A 6,424-nucleotide genomic window follows, 5' to 3' on the forward strand; every position below is an offset into this window, starting at 1 on the left:
AAGAGACCTTGTCAAAGACACATTACAATCAAATGTGAACAAAGACAAATAAAGAATATTTTTTTTAAATATTTATTTATTTATTTGAGACAGGGAGAGATAGCATGAATGGGGGAGGGTCAGAGAGAGAGAGGGAAACACAGAATCTGAAACAGGCTCCAGGCTCTGAGCTGTCAACACAGAGCCCAACACGGGGCTCGAACTCACGGACCGCGAGATCATGACCTGAGCCGAAGTCGGATGCTTAACCGACTGAGCCACCTAGGCGCCCTGACAAATAAAGAATCTTAAAAGCAACAGGAGAAAAAGTTTATAACTTACAAGGGAACATCCATAAGGCTATTAGCAGATTTTTCAGTAGAAATCTTACAGGCTGGAAAAAAGTATGATATACTCAAAGTACTAAAAGGAAAAAAAAAAAAAAAAAAAAAAAAAGAAAGAAAAAAAAAACCTGCCAACCAAGAATACTTTACCAGGGTGTCTTTAAAAGAGTTCCTCAAGCTGTAATGAAAGGATGTTACCAACTAACATGAAAACATATGAGAACATACAACACTTTGATAGTGGTAAGTAGATAATCAAATTTATAATACCTCAATACTGTGCTCTGGTATAACATGGTGGCATATTCACCACTTGAGTATAAAGTTCAAATGCTGAAAGTATTGAAAATAACTATGGCTACAATAATTTGTTAATGAATAAACAACATAAAAATAGTTAAATTGTGACATTAAGAACATAAAAGGGGGAGTAAAGGGGTAGAGTTATATATGTATTGATGTTAATTTGCTAGCAGCATAAAATGGACTGTTATAAAGTGTCTAATATGAGCCTCATGGTAACTAAACAGGAAAAGCCTACATTAGAGTCACAAAAAATAAAGCGAACAGCATTAAGGCATACCACTACAGAAAATCATTTCACAAAGGATGGCAGCAAGAGGAAGAAAGGAACAAGGGACAGCAAAAAAGCCGTCAAACAATTAATAAAATGGCATTCGTTGCAGGATACAAAATCAACATACAGAAATCAGTTGTGTTTCTATATACTAAAGATAAAACATCTGGAAAAAAATTAACTATGCCATTCACAATAATATCAAAACAATAAAACGCTTAGGAATAAACTTAGCTGAAAGTAAAAGATCTGTATAATAAAAACTGCAAAATTTTAAGAAAAGAAACTGAAGAAAATGCAAATAAATGAAAAGATATCCCATGATCTCAACTGGAACAATTAATGTTGTTAAAATGTCCTTACTACCCAAAGAAATCTACAGATTCAATGAAATCCCTATCACAATACCAGTGGCATTTTTCACACAACTAGAACAAATAAGCATAAACTTCAACCCTTAATAACCAAAGCAATCTTGAAAGAACAAAGCTGGAGATATCGTGCTCCCAGATTTCAAACTACAAAACTGTAGTTCAAAACAGTCTGGTACTGGGACAAAAGCAGGTACATTGAACAAATAGAGTCCAGAAATAACCGCACACATATATGATACATTAATCTACAGAAAAGGAAGCAAGAATACACAACAGGAAATACAGTCTTTTAAATAGCATTGGGAAAACTGGACAGCCACATGCAAAACAATGAAACTGGGCCACTATCTTACACTCTATACAAATTTAAGTCAAAATGGATTAAAGACTTGAATGTAAGATCTAAACTGTAAAATTTCTAGAAGAAAACAGGTGATAAGCAACTTATTATTGGTCTTAGTGACTTTTATTTTTTGAACCTGACTCCATCAGCAAGTGTGAAAAAAGCAAAAATGAACTAAACTATTGGGACTAAAAGGCTTTTGCATAGCAAAGGAAGCCATCAACAAAATGAAAAGGCAACCTACTGAATGGGAGAAAATATTTTCACATGCTATATCTGATAAAGATCTAATATCCAAAATATATACACAACTCATACAACTCAATAGCAAAAGGAAAGAAAAACAGTCCAATTAAAAAATAGGCAGGAGATCTGAAAAGATACTTTTCCAAAGAAGACATAGAGATGGCCAAAAGACACATGAAAAGATGCTCGACATCACTAATCCTCAGGGAAATACAAAACAAAATCTCAACGAAACATCACCTCACACCTGTGAGAATAGCTAAAATAAAAAAGATAAAAAGTAAATGTTACCAAGAAATTGGAGAAAAAAGAACACTTATGCACTGTTGGTGGGAATGTAAATTGGTGCAGCCACTATGGAAAACAATATGAAGATTCCTCAAAAATTAAAAATGGAACTACCACATGATCCAGTAATTCCACTCATGGGTATTCATCTCAAGAAAATGAAAACACTAACTCAAAAAATATATGCACCCCTATGTTCATTGAAGTATTATTTACAATAGCTAAGATATGGAAGCACCCTAAGTAACCAGCGATAGACGAATGGATAAAGAAGATGTGGTATGTATGTACAATGAAATATTAGCCAGACATAAAAAAAAGAATGAAATCTTACCATTTGCAGTAATATGGATGGATCTTGAAGGTTTTATACTAGGGGAAATAACTCAGAGAAAACCAAATATAATTTTACTCATGTGAAATCTAATAAACAAAATAAACAAAACAAAGCCAGACTCATAGATACAGAGAACAGACTAATGGTTGCCAGAGGAGAAGAGGCTGGGGGGGAAGGGGGGAGAAATGAATGAAAAGGTAAAAACTCCCAATTATAAAACAAATAAATCCTGGGGGTGTAGGGTACATCATGGAGAATATAGTCAACAATATTGTGCTAACTTTGTATGGTGACAACCAGTAACTAGATTTATTATGGTAATCATTTCATATTATATATAACCTTCAAATCACTGTGTAGTACACATGAAACTTATGGGATACTGTATTCCAATTATACTTCCTTTAAAAAAGTTATTTATATTGTTCTTGCCATATATTCATACGTTTGGAATTGTCACAAAATAAACTGTAACTTCGGCATTTAAAAAGGAGAAAATAGCTAAATATTTCTCAAGTTAATGCTGACAATATTGTACAGATGGCAGTTAAAATATAAGGGGGACATGAACTGAAAAAAACCTCCAAAAACAAGTATTTTTCCTGTAAATTATTCATATAAAATAATATTAACAATAGTCTAGCTTTTAAATAGAATGTTACATTCTTGCTATTTTTTACTGTTATGGTTAATAATGTGGCTTTATATTACATAGATTATTTTGTATGTACAAAATATCACATTGAAAAACTCTCTGATGTCTCCCCGTAAAGTATACACTGAATTATGTAAATATAAAAATGCAGAATCCCCAACAAAATTGATTAACAGAATCTTCCCAAAAAACACAATTGCTGAGGGAGGGGCCAAGATGGTGGAGCAGCATGGGAATTCTCTGCCTCTCTCACCTTTGAAATACAGCTAGATCAGCACCAAACCATTTTGCACACCTAGAAAATTGATCTGAGGATTAACACAACAATCTGCATAATCTGAGGCACAGAACTCAGCAGGTACACAACGCAGAGAGGTGAACTGGGGAAGAGAGAAGCCGTGGAGGGAAGGGAGCTGTCTTTGCAGAGAGAGGACAGAGAAATGGGGGAGAATACAGGAAAAGCACTCCCCCAAAAAATAGCTGGAGAGAAAGAGAAAGAGTGGAAACACCCACAAGTGACTGAACAAGAAAGGGAGAAAGGATAAAGGAGAGGGTTTCAATACCATTAGGACTCTATAAACAGGAAAGCACAGAGTCAGAAATTCTGGAATTTAATACCTGGCAGTGCTGTAGTGGGAAAGGCGAATTCCCAGGAGCAGACAGTGAGGTCCGAGGGATCTGTGCTCCACAGGAGGAGAAGCAGTTCCCCTGCTAGGAGGTCATTTGGTAGAGGCCTTACGGCCACCCCATAGGCAAAGGTCCCAGCGGACCCCAGAGAACAGCCACGTTTGCTGGTGTTGGAACAAAGACACTAGGGTGCAGTGAAACCTGGTACCAGTTGTGTGTTGTGATTTACTATAATTGTGAACTGCTGCTGCTGTGTGATCGTGCTAACTTTTTCTGGGGCAAGCAGGCACCCGGCCACAATCTCTGAGCCTCAACAGCAGCGCAATTGCCTGAATGTTCCCAGATGCAAGCCAGCACCTGGCCGTTGTTCTGCAAGACCCTCCCCCAGAGGGTCAGACTGGATCCAAGCTGCAGAGCCCTCAAAAGTAAGGGGTTTGGAAACACCAAGATAAAATTTGGGAGGGAGGTGCTGCCTGGAAGGCTGACGGCTTGGACATAGATAGTGTAGAAGCAGGGACTGGACAGAAGCCAGAGACAAAGGAGGGGTGCTTGATTGCCAGTCGGTGAGAGCGCAGAACTCTGGTGCTAGAGACTGGGAAGCTGGGTGACGTCATTTTCACCTGTCCCATGCATGCACATCCTTGCACACATGAACCACACCTATCAGCCCCAGTAAGCTAAGCAGCGCTAACTAGTGGAGCACAGAGCCATTACACCAAGCCGCTTCCAACTGCACCAACCAAGCACTCTCTGCTTGCTTAGTGTACAGACTAGGAAGTGCTTCATAGTTTGACTTCTAGGGGAAACTGGATGTAATTTCATTCAGATTTCATTCTGTTCACTGGTCCATCTATTCTTTTCTTTTCTTTTCTTTTCTTTTCTTATTCTTGGATACAGAAGGAGAAAACATTTATTTTTATTTTCTGTTTTTATAAAAATTTTAAAATTTTTATTACTATAATTTTTTAATTTTTTATTATATTTTACTTTATTCATTTCATTTTATTCTATTTTCTTATATATATTTTTAACTTTTAAATGTTTTCTTACTTTTTTCTTTTTTTCTGTTCTTTTCTTTCTATTTTTTTCTCTATTCTACCAAGCTTATTTTAACAACCAGACCAAAACACGCCTAAGATTGAGCCTCCTTTATTTGATTTTTGTGTTGTTTTAAATTTTTTAACTTTATTTATAATTTTATTAATTTTTTTCTTCCTCCAAATTTTACTTCCTTAATATATAATAAATATTTTATTATAATAATGAGAAGAAAGCATAGTATCCCTTTCTGCAGAGATAAAAGAAGTAAAATCTAGTCAGGATGAAATTAAAAATGCTGTAATTGAGATGCAATCTCAAATGGATCCCATGGGGGCAAGAATAGATGAAGCAGAGCAGCAAAACAGCGATATAGAAGAAAAATTTATGGAGAACAATATAGCAGAACAAAAGAGGGAAACTAAGGTAAAAGATCACAATATAAGAATTAGAGAACTCAGTGACTCATTAAAAAGGGATGACATCCAAATTATGGAAGTCCCAGAAGATGAAGAGACAGAAAATGGGTAGAAGTTTTAAGTGAGCAAATCATAGTGGAAAACTTCCTAACGTGGGTAAAGACACAGACATCAAAATCCAGGAAGCACAGAGAACTCCCATTAGATTCAACAAAAACAACCATCAACAAGGCATATCATAGTCAAATTCACAAAATACCCAGACAAGAAAAGAATTATGAAAGCAGCAATAGAAAAAAAGTCCTTAACCTACAGGAGAATACAGACTAGGTTCACAGCAAACCTATCCACAGAAACTTGGGAGGCCAGAAAGGAGTGGCAGGATATATTCAACGTGCTGAATTGGAAAAATATGCAGCCAAGAATTATTTATCCAGCAAGGCTGTTACTCAAAATAGAAGGAGAGATAAAGAGTTTCCCAGAAAAACAAAAACTAAAAGAGTTTGTGACCACTAAACCAGCCCTGCAAGAAATTTTAAGGGGGACTCCCTGAGGGCATAAAAGATGAAACAAAACAAAAAAAGACCAAAAACAAATACTAGAAAGGACCAGAGAGCACCACCAGAAACTCCAACTGTACAGGCAACACAATAGCACTAAACTCAGATCTTTCAGAACTCACTCTAAATGTCAGTGGACTCAATGCTCCAATCAAAATACAGAGGATAACAGAATGGTTAAGAGAACAAGATCCATCTATGTGCTATTTACAAGAAACTCATTTCAGACCTAAAGTCACCTTCAGAATGAAAGTAAGGGGATGGAGAGCCATCTGTCATGCTAAAGGTTGCCAAAGTAAGCCAGAGTAGCCATACTTATATCAGACAATCTAGATTTTAAAATAAATATAACAAGAGATGAAGAAGGGCATGATATTATAATTAAGGGGTCTATCCACCAAGATCCAACAATTGTAAACATTTATGCCCCCAACATGTATACATCCAAATATATTAATCTGTTAATCACAAACATAAAGACACTCATTGATAATAATACCATAATAGTAGGGGACTTCAACACCCCACTTAAAGCAATGGACAGATCATCTAAGCAGAAAATCAACAAGGAAACAATGACTTTGAATGACACACTGGACCGGATGGACTTAACAGATCTATTCAGAACATTTCATTC

Source organism: Leopardus geoffroyi, chromosome B3 (genome assembly GCF_018350155.1).
Source record: "Leopardus geoffroyi isolate Oge1 chromosome B3, O.geoffroyi_Oge1_pat1.0, whole genome shotgun sequence".
Classification (NCBI taxonomy): domain Eukaryota; kingdom Metazoa; phylum Chordata; class Mammalia; order Carnivora; family Felidae; genus Leopardus; species Leopardus geoffroyi.